Source organism: Cervus elaphus, chromosome 24 (genome assembly GCF_910594005.1).
Source record: "Cervus elaphus chromosome 24, mCerEla1.1, whole genome shotgun sequence".
NCBI lineage: Eukaryota > Metazoa > Chordata > Mammalia > Artiodactyla > Cervidae > Cervus > Cervus elaphus.
In genome coordinates, this window is record NC_057838.1 from 14,811,746 (window position 1) to 14,830,234 (window position 18,489).

An 18,489-nucleotide genomic window follows, 5' to 3' on the forward strand; every position below is an offset into this window, starting at 1 on the left:
AGCACGCCAGACTTTCCTGTCCATCACCAACTCCAGAACATACTCAAACTCATGTCCATTGAGTCGGCAATGGCATCCAACAATCTCATACTCTGACGTCCCCTTCTCCTCCCGCCTTCAGTCTTTCCCAGCATCAGGGTCATTTCCAGTGAGTCAGTTCTTCACATCAGGTGGCCAAAGTATTGGACTTTCAGCTTCAGCATCAGTCCTTCCAATGAATATTCAGGACTAATTTCCTCTAGAGTGGACTGGTTGGATCTCCTTGCTATCCAAGGGACTCTCCAGAGTCTTCTCCAACACCACAGTTCAAAAGCATAAATTCTTCAGTGCTCAGCAAGATAACTAGTTTTAAATCCTGATTACTGGAACTTTTCTTTCTATTGCACCATTTCTGAAAGAGATGGGAATACCAGACCATCTGACCTGCCTCTTGAGAAACCTGTATGCAGGTCAGGAAGCAACAGTTAGAACTGGACACGGAACAACAGACTGGTTCCAAATAGGAAAAGGAGGATGTCAAGGCTATATATTGTCACCTTGCTTATTTAACTTATATGCAGGGTACATCATGAGAAACGCTGGGCTGGAGGAAGCACAAGCTGAAATCAAGATTGCCGGGAGAAATATCAATAACCTCAGATATGCAGATGACACCACTTAAGAGCCATAAGTGGCAGAAAGTGAAGAACTAAAAGAGCCTCTTGATGAAAGTGAAAGAGGAGAGTGAAAAAGTTGGCTTAAAGCTCAACATTCAGAAAGCTAAGTTCATGGCATCTGGTCCCATCACTTCATGGCAAACAGATGGGGAAACAGTGGGAACAGTGGCTGACTTTATTTTTCTGGGCTCCAAAATCACTGCAGATGGTGATTGCAGCCAGGAGATTAAAAGGTGCTTACTCCTTGGAAGGAAAGTAATGACCAGCCTATACAGCATCTTAGAAACCAGAGACATTACTTTGCCAACAAAGGTCCATCTAGTCAAGGCTATTGTTTTTCCAATGGTCATGTATGGATGTGAGCTGGACTATAGAGAAAGCTGAGTGCCGAAGAATTGATGCTTTTGAACTGTGGTGTTGGAGAAGACTGTTGAGAGTCCCTTGGACTGCAAGGAGATCCAACCAGTCCATCCTAAAGGAAATCAGTCCTGAATATTCACTGGAAGGACTGATGCTGAAACTGAAACTCCAATACTTTGGCCACCTGATGCGAAGCGCTGACTCATCTGAAAAGACCCTGATGCTGGGAAAGATTGAGGGTAGGAGGAGAAGAGGACAACAGAGGATGAGATGGTTGGATGGCATCACCGACTCAATGGACATGGGTATGGGTGGACTCCGGGAGTTGATGATGGACAGGGAGGCCTGGCGTGCTGCAGTTCATGGGGTCGAAAAGAGTCGGACATAACCGAGTGACTGAACTGAACTGAATGCCTCATGAAAGAAAGTTGAACACTGATAAAAAAGAATGAAAAGATGAAACAAGAATGAAAAGGAAAGAAAATGAAGAAAGAGGGGAACTGGAATTTAAAAAGAAAAAAAAGGAGCCTCCTAAAGTTGTTTAAGGCATCAATCACTTTTACCCATACTATAACAATGTGAGTGTGATTTATATTGAAGAATTAAATCTGGGCTCATCCATCTGATGCGAAGAGCCAACTCATTAGAAAAGACCCTGATGCTTGGAAAGATTGAAAGCAGGAGAAGAAGGGGATGACAGGACAAGATGGTTGGATGGCATCACCGACTCAATAAAGGTGAGTTTAAGCAAGCTCCTGGAAACAGTGAATGACAGGGAAGCCTGGCATGCTGCAGTCCATGGGGTCGCAAAGAGCTGGACATGACTTAGCAACTGAACAACAGTTATTGAAATGAAGCTTCCCTCCCAAAAAGCTATGATTAGTGTGTACAGAACACCTTCTATCACCCTTCTCTGCTTTATTTTTCTATACAGCAGTTATTTTTATAACTTTTTATTTATTTATGCTTCATCATGTTTATTGTCTGTGCACTCACACACACATGCTGATGTAACAAAATTATAGGCAAGAAAAGAAAAGTTTAACATACATTATTTTCTACCGTTTGAGTCACCACCCTCTGTTTTAGTGTGAATTGTGCATTTTCATTACATGTTAACTAGATCCTCTTAGAAGACACTCCTTAGGAGATAATACTCCTTTCTCAATCCTGCAAGGGGCCACAATGACCCACTACTCACCTTGTTGCACTATGTAAACTGTCAATATGTTACTTCGAGGTATACTCTTTGTCTTAAAAAGATGTATAGCTGTACTTTGACCTCTAATGGTCAAACCAGTCTTCAGAGCTTTCTGAAAGACTATCTCCTGTGCTATAACCCTCCAGATTGGCTCAAATAAAATTATCCATCTCTTCCTTAGATTGACTATCAATTAATTTTTAAATTATTAATTAATTTTAACGTTGTTGTTGAGTCACTAAGTCGTGTCCAACTCCTTGTGATGCCATGGACTACAGCACACCAGGTTCCTCTGTCCTCCACTTGCTCATATTCATGTCTGCTAGGTCAGTGATGCCATCTAACCATCTCATCCTCTGCCACCCTCTTCTGCTTTTGCCTTCAGTCTTTCCCAACATCAGGGTCTTTTCCAGTGAGTCAACTCTTCGCATCAGGTGGCCAAAGGATTGGCGCTTCAGCTTCAGCATCAGTTCTCCCAATGACTATTCAGGGTTGATTTCCTTTAGGATTGACTGATTTGGTCTCCTTGCAGACCAAGGGACTCTCAAGAGTCTTCTCCAATACCATAGTTCAAAAACATCAGTTCTTTGGCGCTCAGGCTTCTTTATGGTCCAGCTCTCACATCCACACATGACCACTGGAACTATATGGTCGTTTGTTGGCAAAGTGATGTCTTTACCTTTTAATATGCTGGCTAGGTTTTTCATAGCTTTTCTTTCAAGGAGCAAGCATGTTTTAATTTCATGGCTGCAGTCACTGTCACCAGTGATTTTGGAGCCCAAGAAAATCAATCTGTTACTGCTTCCACTTTTTCCCCTTCTAGTTGCCATGAAGTGGTGGGACCAGATGCCATGATCTTGGTTTTCTGAATGCTGAATTTTAAGCCAGTTTTTTCTCTCTCCTCTTTCACCCTCATCAAGAGACTCTTTAGTTCCTATTCACTTTCTGCCATTAGAGTGGTATCATCTGCATATCTGAGGTTGTTATTATTTCCCCTGGCAATCTTGATTCCAGCTTGTGATTCCTTCAGCCTGGCATTTCTCATTATGTATTCTGCATAGAAGTTAAATAAGCAGGGTGACAATATACAGCCTTGTCATACTCCTTTCCCAATTTGGAACAAGTCAATTGTTCCATGTCTGGTTCTAACTGTTGCTTCTTAACCCACATACAGGTTTCTCAGGAGATAGGTAAGTTAGTCTGGTACTTCCATTTCTTTAAGAATTTTCCACAGTTTGCTGTGATCCAACAGTCAAAGGCTTTAGCATAACCAATGATTTTTAACATTAAGCAGACATTAACATGTACTCCATGTAAGCTTCATACAAACAGTCTTTTTTTTTTTTTTGCCTGTTGTATTCCCAGCATGCCTGGAAGAGTGGTTGGCCTTTGTAAGATCTCTGCACCTGTGTTAATTCAATGGATGTGGTAGACAGAGAATAGAGAAGGCAAGCATCCCTAAGACCTAGGATCATCCTGCGAGACATCTGAAGATATGGCCAAAGTAGTGACAGGTGCAGAGTTTGAACCTGCATCCTTGGTGCCAGAATTGAAAGAGCTGAGTAGGCAACTTCAGTTCAGTTCAGTCGCTCAGTCGTGTCCAACTCTTTGCTACCCCATGAATCGCAGCACACTAGGTCTCCCTGTCCATCACCAACTCCCGGAGTTTACTCAAACTCATGTCCATCAAGTCGGTGATGCCGTTCAGCCATCACATCCTCTGTCATCCCCTTCTCCTCCTGCCCCCAATCCCTCCCAGCATCAGAGTATTTTCCAATGAGTCAGCTCTTCGCATGAAGTGGCCAAAGTATTAGAGTTTCAGCTTCAGCATCAGTCCTTCCAATGAACACCCAGTACTGATCTCCTTTAGGATGGACTGGTTGGATCTCCTTGCAGTCCAAGGGACTCTCAAGAGTCTTCTCCAACACCACAATTCAAAAGCATCAATTCTTTGGCCCTCAACTTTCTTCACAGTCCAACTCTCACATCCATACATGACCACTGGAAGAACCATAGCCTTGACTACACGGACCATCGTTGGCAAAGTAATGTCTCTGCTTTTTAATATGCTGTTTAGGTTGGTGATAACTTTCCTTCCAAGGAGTAAGCGTCTTTTAGTTTCATGGCTGCAATCGCCATCTGCAGTGATTTTGGAGCCCCCAAAAATAAAGTCAGCCACTGTTTCCACTGTCTCTCCATCTATTTCCCATGAAGTGGTGGGACCGGATGCCATGATCTTAGTTTTCTGAATGTTGAGCTTTAAGCCAACTTTTTCATTCTCCTCTTTCACTTTCCTCAAGAGGCTTTTTAGTTCCTCTTCACTTTCTGCCATAAGGGTGGTGTCATCTGCATATCTGAGGTTGTTGATATTTCTCCCGGCAATCTTGATTCCAGCTTGTGCTTCCTCCAGCCCAGCATTTCTCATGATGTACTCTGCATAGAAGTTAAATAAGCAGGGTGACAATATACAGCCTTGACATACTCCTTTTCCTATTTGGAACCAGTCTGTTGTTACATGTCCAGTTCTAACTGTTGCTTCCTGACCTGCATATAGGTTTCTTAAGAGGCAGTGCAGGTGGTCTGGTATTCCCATCTCTCAGAATTTTTCAGTTTGTCGTGATCCACACAGTCAAAGGCTTTGGCATAGTCAATAAAGCAGAAATAGGTGTTTTTCTGGAACTCTCTTGCGATGTTGGCAATTTGATCTCTTGTTCCTCTGCCTTTTCTAAAACCAGCTTGAACATATGGAAGTTCATGGTTCATGTATTGCTGAAGCCTAGCTTGGAGAATTTTGAGCATTACTTTACTAGCGTGTGAGATGAGTGCAACTGTGCGGTAGTTTGAGCATTTTTGGCATTGCCTTTCTTTGGGATTGGAATGAAAACTGACCTTTTCCAGTCCTGTGGCCACTGCTAAGTTTTCCAAATTTTCTGGCATATTGAGTGCAGCAGTTTCACAGCGTCATATTTCAGGATTTGAAATAGCTCAACTGGAATTCCATCACCTCCACTAGCTTTGTTCATAGTGATGCTTCCTAAGACCCACTCGACTTCACATTCCAGGATGTCTGGCTCTAGGTGAGTGATCACACCATTGTGATTATCTGGGTCGTAAAGATCTTTTTTGTACAGTTCTTCTGTGTATTCTTGCCATCTCTTCTTAATATCTTCTGCTTCTGTTAGGTCCATGCCATTTCCGTCCTTTATCGAACTCATCTTTGCATGAAATGTTGGGCAACTTCAAGAAGGGCTTAAAAATATATGCTCAGGAGACCGTGCTAGACAAATGAATTGTGGAAAGAAAAATCCACTTGTGAAAAAAACAAGATAAGCCATTGGTTTATTTAGTCCAAAATTATTTTTTGAGTGACTTCTGTGTTGCTGTGCACTTTTTTCACTCTTCACTTCATCCCACCGGCTGGAAAAATAATGTAGTAAAAGTCTGAATTAGAGAATGCATTACTCTCAAGTGCCCACTTAATTCGTATTCAGCCAGAGTTCATCCCGAGGTGTTGGTTGTAGTAAGTAAAGGAGATAATGTGTTAATATTGCTTTCATGCCAGTGGAGATGGCTACAACGTGTTCAAAAGTTCTGAAAGGCAAATTGTTATCTTAGTCTTTTAAATACTCATCCAGAATGTAGCACAGGGAAGCATTTGCTAAACAAAGATGGATGTGCACCTAAATTCATCACTCAAATGAACTTATAGCACTGAAAATTACCGACAGCTGTATCCCAGATTCAGGACACTTCCTGGGTTTCTGGAACAGCAGGTAATACTAGTAGGGACTTGGATACCATCCCTTGGCAAGATCTTCATCCTGAGGTGTGAACAATCTTCCCCCAACAGTCCCCTATGAGCCAGAACTTTTTTTTTTTTTTTTTTTTTTTTGAGTTTGAAAATTGTAATTTATTGATGAAAGTGAAGTCGCTCAGTTCTGACTCTTTGAGATACCCCATGGACACCAGGCTCCTCCGTCCATGGGATTTTCTAGGCAAGGGTACTGGAGTGGGTTGCCGTTTCCTTCTCCATTTTTTTTTTTTTTTAAGAATAATAGTGTCTCTGTCATTTTGAAAAGTGTTAGCTGAGGATCCCTTGGCAACTCTCTCTCCTCCTTACCTCTTCTTGGTGGTAGCTGCAAGTAAACCATTTCAATCATCTCATTATATAAGGAAAACAGAAATCCTTGGAATAGTGTTTCCAAGAGCACCAGAGCATCCTCAACAGGGGAAAGACAAAAGGAAAACAGTTGAAAAAATTCCTTTTATTTCTGCAGGCTAGGCCTACAGATGTGCTAAGTCGCTTCAGTCACGTCCGACTCTTTGCGACCCTGTGGACTGTAGCCCACCAGGCTTGCCATTTGTGGGATTCTTCAGGGAAGGATACTGGAATGGGTTGCTATTTCCTTCTCCACAGATAAGTTAAAACAAAACAAAACCAAAAAGCCCACACCTGATCTCATAGAGTTCAGAGTGGAAACCAATCAAGAAACGAATGTACATTACATCGTGGGAATCTCTAACGTGGGACTTTCTGTACAATGGGCACTTTTCAATGATTGTGGTTTCTTACTAATACGTGCAAAGACATTTGTATGTCTGTTTCTGAATTCTTTTATCCTCATATATTCAAAAGGAATGACCATTGTTGAAACTAAATATTGTGAGCATAATTATGGTCACATAATAAGCAAGTCAAATAACATAGCAAGTTAGGAAGGCATCTGAGACCAGCTGGACTAGACAGCTCGTTATTTCTTTTGATTCAGTTCTTTGACTGCATCAAGTCCTCGCTGCAGTAGCGGGATTTCTCTGCATCACGCAGCATCTTTCATTGCAGGGCGCAGGCTCAGGGGCTGTGGCACATGGGCTCAGTTGCCCCATGGCCTGTGGGATCTTAGTTCCCCAACCAGGGATTGAACCTGCAACCCCTACATTGGAAGGCAGATTTTTAACCACTGGACCACCAGGGAAGTCCCTCATTGTTTCTTTAGCAATGCCATTTTTTCCCGTGTCAGCTCAGAGTTGTTGGCCGCCATCTAGTTTGCTCAGGCATCGGGATAGCGTCATCGACTGTTGAAGGACAGGTGGCAATTGAGAACAGTGCTGGCCTCCAAGATGTGCCAACAGATTTCTTTTTTTTTTTTAATTAATTAATTAATTAATTTTTTTTTCAGTGGGTTTTGTCATACGTTGATATGAATCAGCCATAGATTTACACGTAGTGTTGCACCTTTGGTTGTAGGCAGTGTTCCTTCAAAGTCAGAGTCCATTTCCATCACACCTAGGCCCACCTGGGTGTGGTTTATGTTCCGGTTGCTTTCCAAAGACTGTTACTCTTAGTGCTTGGGCTAGGGATGCATTGAAAGACCCTTACTGATTATTTTTTTTCTTCTCAGGACCACTCTTTTTATGTTATAGCTACATTTCAATAAATGCTTACCTCTTTTACAAAAGTGGTCCCTTCAACTGGGCCCGTGACTGAGACTGCAATGAATTTTGGAGAAGAACTCACCTGAACCAAAGGGGAAATCTAAATTCCCAAGGCCTCATTTTGAGAAATGTAGACAAAAATGCAGTAGACTTTCAGGGAGGCAGAGATGGAAGAAAATGTTTTTTTTGCCATGGAATCAAAACTCTGAAAACAAAACTCTCCACGTATGAATGTTGAAATGAGTACTTGGATTGTTTTAGATTGTCTCAGAGTATTCATAATCACCCCATTTTAAAATAATCTAAAACTAACATTGGATATGTCACTTCATGCCACTGAACTTCTGTTCTGTCATCTATAAAATGGGGATAATTGAGGCCATAATTCCTTATCTTCAGTTGCAAGCTCCATAAATTTCTGAAAAGCTTATGGCTTTTCACAACTCCTTCGGCTACAAAAACCTAACCTCGACCAAGATGAGGCTGTTGATATTCTTTATCTCTTACTGTGGCTGCCCATATTCCTCGTTACTGAAATATTAATGTGCCTGAAAACAGGATGTTGTCTCAGTCACTACTAGGAGTGTTTCATAACATTCGTAACTGGCATTATATTATGTGTCTAAGGTCTGATAAATTCTGAAATCTAAACTATCTGGCCCTAAGGGTTTTAAATAGAAGATTACAGACCTGTAAATACTTGTTCTGTTGAATTCAAAGATGTTACAAAAGCCAAATAAGGTAATAAATAAGGAAACACTTGGCAGGATGGTGCTGCACCTCATTAACCAGGCAGAGCCCCGGATATGCTGCTCTCTAGAGCTCCTGTGTGGAGGCCGTCTCCTCCTGCAGTGGCAGCAGCTTCCAGCTTCTACCTGTCATCGTCAGCTTCCTTTCCTGTCCCACACCCGGGCCCTCCATCTCCCTAAAAATATCTCTTAAAGGCAGCTACCTATGCGTAGGGTTTCGTTCCCACCCACGACCAGCCTGGGTACCTCTTGTACCTCTTCTGTAGCTTTGCTAAACTTGGGCTGGTAAGGAATTGCCAACAGAGAGTGGAAAGAAATCAGACCAAGTGGGAATGTAAGCCCTTGAAGTGCTTCTGAATGTTCTCCAGTCATCCTGGAAACTTCTGCAATCTTCTCTGCTTGAGGCCAGAGGCCAAGTATACGGTACAATCTGTGCTATATGTGAGACAGAACACCTACTCTCTCCCTCTGCTGCTGCTGCTAAGTCGCTTCAGTCGTGTCCGACTCTGTGCGACCCCATAGACGGCAGCCCACCAGGCTTCCCCGTCTTTGGGAGTCTCCAGGCAAGAACACTGGAGTGGGTTGCCATTTCCTTCTCCAATGCATGAAAGTGAAAAGGGAAAGTGAAGTCGTTCAGTCGTGTCCGACCCTTAGCGACCCCATGGACTGCAGCCTACCAAGGTCCTCCATCCATGGGATTTCCCAGGCAAGAGTACTGGAGTGGGTTGCCATTGCCTTCTCCACTCTCTCTCTCTACACACACACAAACATAAGCAACAGAAGCCCTAGACTATTCAAGTAAATTAGTTTTCCTTTCTTATACCAACTGATTCATTTGGTGGGAATAGCTAGTTTATCATTCATCACCAGGCAAGCCCACCCGCATGACAGCTTGTCTTAAATATAATGTGTGTCCTTGTAACTTGGGGTAACTAGGACTGAAATGTTGTAAGATTTCCTTTTCCTTTCCTTTTCATAACTAAAGTTCATTAAGAACAATTACACACAACTAAAAATTGAGTGGGCAGAGAAAGCTGAAAAAAGTGTATTACAAAGTATGAAGCTATAAGCACTGGCATTTCATCTTTTCTTAGAGACAATCAACCAGAAAAAGTGCTGAGAATTTGGAAATCTTTCCATTTAAGAACTGAGAATATATCCCCTGCCAATGGGAATACTAGTAGTAGTAGTAGTGGTATTGTTAATATTAGTATTATTAGCCACTTGCTGTGTTTCCCCTTTAAATGCCAATTAACAATAGTACTTATGATATAAGCAGAGATACAGACCATGACTCCAGTCATAAGCTGCCCGTTGTATATAAAGATGGTCTGACTACTTACCATCAGTAGCACATGTTCTTCGAGACTGTGGTGCAATAGCAGAGACAAGTTGATATGGCTCTTTCCGTTTGCTACTTATGACATTCATTTATGAAAATATATTGTCAGAGTTAGGAATGCAAGTCAGGGATCACAGAACACAGAGGAGCGAATTGGTGTGTCAACAAACCTGATCTATTTTCTCCTGTTTGTGGGTCACAGTGGATCCATCTGTTCAAGGATGATTCCTAGCCTCTCCCTCTAGCAATGCTCTCTGGTCTAAACTGGTATGATCTTCCTGAAAAGCAATTTGGCAACGTGTATTAATCTAAAAAAAGAGCATGTCCTTCCATCCAGCAATTTCACGATGAGGACTGTCTTCTAAGATGAGTCATGGCTATGGACATAGATTTATATTCAGAGGTTTGTGCCAATGTTATGTATGAAAGTAAAAAAATTAAAAATCATATATGCACTACCATATGTAAAATAGATAACTGGTAAAAAGTTCCTGCACACACAGGGAGCCCAGCCGGGCGCTCTGTGATAACCTAGGGGTGGAATGAGGGGAGAGGAGGGGAGCTCAGGAGGGAAGTGACACATGTGTAGTTATGGCTGAATTGTGCTGTTGTATGGCAGAAGCCGACACAACGTTGTAAAGCAATTTCCTCCAATTAAAGAATAAAAAAAAAAATAAAACATAAGAAGCTGAGACAATAAGTAATTATTAAATAAATGTTTGCATATCCATATGGTGGAATATAATGTACTCATCCAAAAGATATTCTAAATTTTAATGGGAAAATGCTCATGGTATCAAGTTTTGTTTAAAGATCTGGATACAAACTTTATATACAGTATAATTCCAGTTATAACTATATATCAATAAGAGATCAACTGAATGTAATATATTAAAAACTAACAATAAATTATTAAAAAGGAAATAGACTAAAATGCTAGGTAGTAGGATTAGAGGTGATTTTTAAATTTAAAATTCCATGTTTATAGGTTTCTAAAAATATCTACTATGAATAAATCACTTTTATATTGAGGGAAAAAAGCTGGAAACATTATTTTTAGAACAAAATGGTCTAAAATACTAATGGAAATTTTACAGTGTTTTACAATAGGAATATTCTGAACTTAAATACCACTTTCAAAGAGCCAAACACTTTAGGAATTCCCGGGTGGTCCAGTGGTTAGGACTCGGTGCTTCTACTGTGGGTGCCTAGGTTCAGTTCCTGATCTTAGCTGGGGAACTAAGATCCCACAGGCTGTGCGGTAAAGCCAAATTTAAAAAAAAAAAAAAAGAGTGATTAAAAAGCCAAATACAGTAATAGTAACTAAAACTAAACCATGTGAATGCCATATTATGATATTCATAACCTGTCAAGAGGGACCGCTTCTGTAATAGAGGACAAGTCAAAACTTGAATGGGTTAAACTGAAGCCTTCCATGAAGTCTGTTGAGTATCCTGGGGGGTCCAAAGGGAGAAAGTTGTTATTAAAATAAATATTCTCAGTGACTTATTTTCTGGATAAGAAGATTGTTTCTCTAAGGAAGAGAAAGAAAACTGCAGGAGTTTCAGTCTCACGTCTAGCAAACTAAACCCAGTAGTCCATTACCTGGCAACCTAATGTGGGTTCCGTGAAGGTGGTGTTCCAGTCCACAGGTCATCAGCATCAGCAAACACACATTTCAGTTAGATGTTTTCTGCCGCTTATTATAAACAGTCTCAGAGCCCTGCCAAATAAACCTTCCTTAGAATGAAAGATTCTTAGAATGAAAGATTCTAAAATTACTGCCTGGTTGGAAGCGAGAGTTTTTGTCTTTGTTTTAGATTCTATGAGACCAAGGTTTTCCAAATGTGCTTGTTCATAAGGACTGTCTGGGTTACTCATGAGAAATATGGAGTTCCCTAGAGATCATGATTCAGCAGATCCGTGATGGGGCCAAAAGGAATCCATTATTTTAACAAGGGCCCTAGATGACTGCTCTGACCAGCAATATTTGAGAAATATTATAAACTTCCATTTCCTTTCTAGAAGTTCTTGCTAGTTCTAATTGCATGCTGTCTTATCTGTTTGATAATTAACATGTGCTTCCACTAGCAAACAGCAAGTCCCATGGGAGCAGGAATGAATAGATTCATTTATGAATTCATTTATGAATCTATTCATTCCTGCTCCTCCAAGGACCATGGCAGTATCTGGCACCTATGATTAGGAGCTGAGTAAATATTCCTTGAATCAATCAATGAATCAAAATTTCTTTTGTAGTATCTAACAAGAGCCCACTTTAAGTCTGGATCATCCTCCAGCTTGTAGGAGAAAGCCTGAATCTGGAAAGCACAATGTGAGTGTGGACATGTTATACCCTGGCAGGGAGTGACCTTTTGTTACCCAAAGGAGAGTGCCCATGCAAACACAAAGAGTGTTGCAAAAGAGGAGATCTGACTGCCAGTCACATTAAGACATCACATTTGTAGAGAAAACAAATATCCTGTCCATATCTACCTACCTATCTAGATAATGCTTATTACTTAGGCAAGCATATTGCATGCTGATCTGATCTGGAAAAAAAATACAAGACTTAACTTCCTGGCTCCTTTGAGGCACTCTAGGAGAGACCCAGCAGGTCAAGGGTGAGTACAACTGAATAGGCTTCTGCTTTCTTCTAATATTTAGGCTCCCCGAGAACTATGCAGGTGAACAATATTATAGAAATCACCCCCAAAATACTTTTGTCTAGTTTTAAAAAGATTAGGGATGCCACACCATGCTCAGTAGCTCATGTCTGACTCTGCAAACCCGTGGATGGTAGCCCACCAGGCTCCTCTGTCCATGGAATTTTCCAGGCAAATTAGAGATGGGTATTGAATATCATTGGTTAAGCATGGTCTTTGTATAGTGAAGTGAATTATACATTGCTTGGTAAGTCACTTCAGTCGTGTCCAACTCTTTATGACCCCGTGGATGGTAGTCCTCCAGGCTCCTCTGTCCATGGGGATTCTCCAGGCAAGGATACTGGAATGGGTTGCCATGCCTGACTCCAAGGGATCTCCTCAATCCAGGGATCGAACCCACATCTCCTGCGGCTCCTGCATTGCAGGTGGATTCTTTACCACAGAGCCACCGGGGATGCCCAAATGATACAATAGGCTACCGTGAAAAGTACACTAAACCACTGCATACATACAACTGAGCAGGTGCTTATAAAATGCTCATTGAATAAACTTTCAGGACAAGGTTAGTTCTGGAGAGTGAGCTACATGGAGTTCTCCAGCTCTAGTCTGTCTCCTCTGCCACCTCCCCCCAGACCCCTATGTGGTGTCTGCAAAGATGACCCCTCTGCTTCCACTCTGGGCCACTGCACCAAAGGCATCCTGTTATCACTGTGACCTGGTTTCAGAGGACTGAGGTCACTGTTGCTCCTCATGCAGGGCTTCTGACTAAACCTTCACGCTTACCTGTCAGAAAGATGTGCCTGTGGGTGTCGGAAGCAAATGAATTGCCCATAGACCCAATTTGATCTGTCATCTGTGTTTTTGTAAATAAAGTTTTATCAAAACTTAGTCATGGTCATACATCTATGTATGTATGCATTCATCTAAGTATAGTTAGGGCTTCCCTGGTAGCTCAGCTGGTAAAGAATCCGCCTGCAATGTGGGAGACCTGGGTTTGACCCCTGCATTGAAAAGATCCCTTGGAGGAGGGCATGGCAACTCACCCCAGTATTCTTGCCTGGAGAATCCCATGGACAGAGGAACCTGGCTATAGTCCATGGGGTCACAAAGAGTCAGACATGACTGAGCGGCTAAGCACAGCACAGCGCATGTATGGTTAATTAAAAGATGCTTGCTCCTTGGAAGGAAAGCTATGAAAAACCTAGACAGCATATTGAAAAGCAGAGATATCACTTTGCTGACAAAGGGCCATATAGTCAAAGCTTTTCCCAGGTTTTTCCAGTAGTCATGTATGGATATAAGAGTTGGACCATAAAGAAGGCTGGGTGCCAAAGAATGAATGCTTTTGAATTGTGATGCTGAAGAAGATTCTTAAGAGTCTCTTGAACTGCAAGGAGGTAAACCAGGCAATTGTAAAAGAAATCAACCCTAAATATTCCTTGGAAGGACTGATGCTAAAACTAAAGCTTCAATGCTTTGACCACCTGATGCAAAGAGCCAATTTGTTGGAAAAGACCCTGATGCTGGAAAAGATTGAAGGCAGGAGATGGAGGTGACAGAGGATGAGATGGTTGGATGGCATCACCAACTCAATGGACATGAGTTTGAGTAAACTTTGGGAGAGAGCGAAGGACAGGGCAGCCTGGACTGCTGCTATCGATAGGATCGCGAAGAGTCAGACATGACTTAGTGACTAAACAACAACAAACGGTCTACAGTGATTTTAGCATTACAACCATAGACCTGAGTAGTTGTGACAGGAATCATCTGACTCACAAAACCTTAAATATCTACTGTCTATCCCATTAGAAAAAAAGTTTGCCTACAGCTTGCCTGGATGCATGGGGCCAGATCATAGTAATTATTGTAATAAAATTCACATGTGGTATTTACTGTTCGCCAAGTAGTAGTCTAAGATCTTTGTATGTGTTAATTCATTCAGTCCTCACAATTCTATGAGGAAAATAAAACAAAAAGAGGTTAAGATAACACAGCTAATGAGAGTGAGCCTAGATAAGACGCATATTATAAAATATGTAGGTTATCACTGGGCTCCAAAAAGAACAATATCATAATTTGGAAGCTCTAATAGAGCACCAAGCAAAACAATCACAGAAGCAGGTCATTTCTTATAACCTGCTTCATTTTGACCAGCTGCAGATTTCTTTTGTGTATGGAATTAGATGAAAAAGTAATGCTTAAGAAAATATTTTTAAATTATCCAAAAAAGCTTTCTTAAAAAATTATTTATTCCAGAGTTGCTATATTAAAGTATAATTTATGCTTCAAGATAATCATCTTGAGATTCTCTTCATTTACTAAAGGTAATTCAAAATATTTTTGAAACTTAATTTGGAAATTATCTTTGGAACTAATTTACTCCCATAAGAAACCCAGTGTTTTTCATGTATGGTTCCATAGTGTAACATTTATTTTAGTCCCAAGTGGTATTATTGATATTATTGAGTTTTATGGCCCACTTTCTTCACCAGATAGGCCCCCAGGGACTTGTGACTTCTTTAGAGAAGTAAATCCACCCCAAAGCAATTCTAAGGATGAAAATTTTCCATGGCCTTATCTGAAGAGCTCACTGCTGTCTGCCAGAAGCTGGCTTAATAAGTGTTCAAAAAATATTTGTTCACCAAATGGTGACTTTCTCAAAAAGAAGTTCCAAAAATGTTACAGTAAATTACAACTATTGGAAAATCCATCAAGGTGATTGCTTTGAAGAAACATGCATTTGGCTAACCACGTTGCTTGATTCAGCTATTCTATGAGAAATCCCTGAGAGCCAGAGATAGATATTCCGAGGGGCCCAGTGCAAAATGAAACTGCAGGGTCCCTTGTTCAAAAAGCAGGTAAGAAAATGTGTATTTTTTCTCTTCTGGGTCTCCTTCTCAGCCTGTCATGTGCTTTTTCTTGCTGCTCAGCCTCCTGCTCCCTTGGGCATGTGAGTACTTCCAGAGAGAGTGCAGATCCTTGCAGACACTGCAGACTCCCTTCCAGGCTCCACCTGTGGACACAAGAATGTGCGCAATCCCTCCCTGCTCCTGCACCAAAGCGGGGTGCTGGAGGGGAGTGGGCGAGAGAGGGAGGCAGTGGGCACAGGCTGGAGGTGGAGGAGCCTCCCAGGGACAAGGTGGGAGCCTTGGCTCCACACCCCTGGTGCACACTCCATCGTGCCTTTGGACTTCACTCACTAAATGTAAAGCCAAAGACAAATGATTACGAATTTCAAGATAGCACTGACCAGCATTAAACCCCAAATGCTCAGCTCCCTCAAGTGCTCATCAAGCTGGCCCTAGTGAGAACGCCCTGTTTGCTTGGCTACTAGAGTACCATGTGAACAAGACAAAGACAACGCTTATCCGGAAGCCTCTGAGGCTAACGGGAGAGCAGATACTGAAAGAGGAAGTTATCCTGCGGCATTGAAGAGCATTCATGTGAACACAGGCGCAGCCTGGCAGCCCGGCTTCCTTGTTCCGGTGTCAAGGCAGGAGTTCCCAGCACAGAGACTGCTAAGCAAGACCGAACATAGAGGAGGAATAAAACCAGAGGAAGAATGTGGTCAGAGAAAACAGCCCTAGAAGAACTAGGAGTGAGAGTATGTGACATCTCAGGACCCACAGAGGCCAGCTGGAGCAGGAACACACATTTCAGAGAGGGCAGAGGGGAGTGGTGGCCTTCTCCAGTATGCTGGTGGTGGTGGTTTAGTTGCTAAGTCATGTCCAACTCTTGCAACCCCATGGATGGTAGCCCGGAACTTCCAGGCAAGAATACTGGAATGAGTTGCCATTTCCTTCTTCACTCCATTACATTAGGGAATTCCAACATTTTCTGAGGGCAGTGGAAGCCATTAAGAGGAATTTGAGAGACAGAGAATGACTTGATCTGACCTGTGTTGTATAAAATCATTCCAGTTGCAGTGCGAAGAAAAAAAGAAGTCCCAAAGGGTGGGAAGTTTGGCAGAGAGAGCAGAGTGAAAGGAGAGAGAGTGGAGGGTGATTTTGGGGAGGTATGGGGGCCCTGCATGGGATAAGGAAGAACTTGGGCACCGAAGACTGAAGCCAGTAGCATTCACTTCAGCTTTCATCTGGTAGGTGTGGAGCAGAAGTATCAAAACCGAGCAGGCTGAAGCTCCCATTGTGGGCGCTTCCTTGGGAGGCCTGGACCACATTAGCTGTAGACTCTGGCCCCGAGTTGATCTGAAGTTGTGACGCATCCTTGAGACCTGAGAACTCTTCCGGAGCCTATTAACAGCACTCGGTTCCACACCCTTGCTTACAAAAGAACTTCCGCAGCGAGGCAAATCTACCAAGCCTGGGGGAATGTTATCTTAGCAGTTTCATAAGTGGACCACAGGTGAGAAATGAAGACACGTTTCATTCCATGTAAAAAGCATGGGGTATGTGCTGGTGTTTAATCTTTAGGCTTGCGCACATAGAAGAATATCAGGGGGTAAATGTTAGGGAGATGGAACCCTAGCGATCCAGTTTGCCCAACTTCCTAAGCACACTGGCTATTGTGTTTTAGGAATCCCTAGGTTGCTAGTCAGGAATCCCCAGCAGCTTGTCATAAATGTGATGGATAAATTCGAAAGTAATTTGCCATCTGAATCTGAGGGTGCTGTAAGGGAGCAGAGCTGGTTCAAGGAGCTTTCTGAATGTGCACTTATAGATCAGGAAGCACGTGGACTTCTCTGCTGGCCCAGTGCGTAAGAATCCACCTGCCAATGCAGGGGACATGGGTTCGATCCCTGGTCTGGGAAGATTCCGCATGCTACAGTGCAACTGAGCCCACACACCACAACCACCACACCCGCATGCTGTAGAGCTTGTGCTCTGCAATGAGAAAAGCCACCACAGTGAGAAGCCCGCACACCGCAGCTGATGAGTAGCCCCCGCTCGCTGCAGCTAGAGAAAGCTTGTGCAGCAGTAAAGACCTGTGCAGCCAAGAAAAATAAATAAGATCAGTAAGCCAAGCTCTTAATGATCTCCTTTCTGATCATAAGAAGTTATCATATGAGTTGGGAAACTATCGGCAACCATTGAGGGCAGAAATTTTGAAAATTGCCAAATAACATGGCATGAAATATAAGGCTAATGATTTATTGAGAGCAGGGCTGTCACACCACTAATGTTCTCACAGGATATCAGACCACCATTTCACTTATAACCAATTGCTTTCACCCATTCTGGGTTGAATATCAATAAATTCCATGAGGACTAGGAACGTGGCCCACCCGTTTCTGCCTCCCACTCAGCACTCTGTACATTGTCCATAAAGCCCATAAAGATGGGTTAAAGAAATGAATGAATGGAATGGGAGAAAATAATAGCAAACGAAGCAACAGACAAAGGATTGATCTCAAAAATACACAAGCAACTCCTGCAGCTCAATTCCAGAAAAATAAATGACCCAATCAAAAAATGGGCCAAAGAACCAAACAGACATTTCTCCAAAGACATACAGATGGCTAACAAACACATGAAAAGATGCTCAACATCACTCATTATCAGAGAAATGCAAATCAAAACCACAATGAGGTACCATTACACGCCAGTCAGGATGGCTGCTATCCAAAAGTCTACAAGCAATAAATGCTGGAGAGGGTGTGGAGAAAAGGGAACCCTCTTACACTGTTGGTGGGAATGCAAACTAGTACAGCCGCTATGGAAAACAGTGTGGAGATTCCTTAAAAAACTGGAAATAGAACTGCCATATGACCCAGCAATCCCACTTCTGGGCATACACACCGAGGAAACCAGATCTGAAAGAGACACGTGCACCCCAATGTTCATCACAGCATTGTTTATAATAGCCAGGACATGGAAGCAACCTAGATGCCCATCAGCAGACGAATGGATAAGGAAGCTGTGGTACAAATACACCATGGAATATTACTCAGCCATTAAAAATAATACATTTGAATCAATTCTAATGAGATGGATGAAACTGGAGCCCATTATACAGAGTGAAGTAAGCCGGAAAGATAAACACCAATACAGTATACTAATGCATATATATGGAATTTAGAAAGATGGTAATGATAACCCTATATGCAAGACAGAAAAAGAGACAC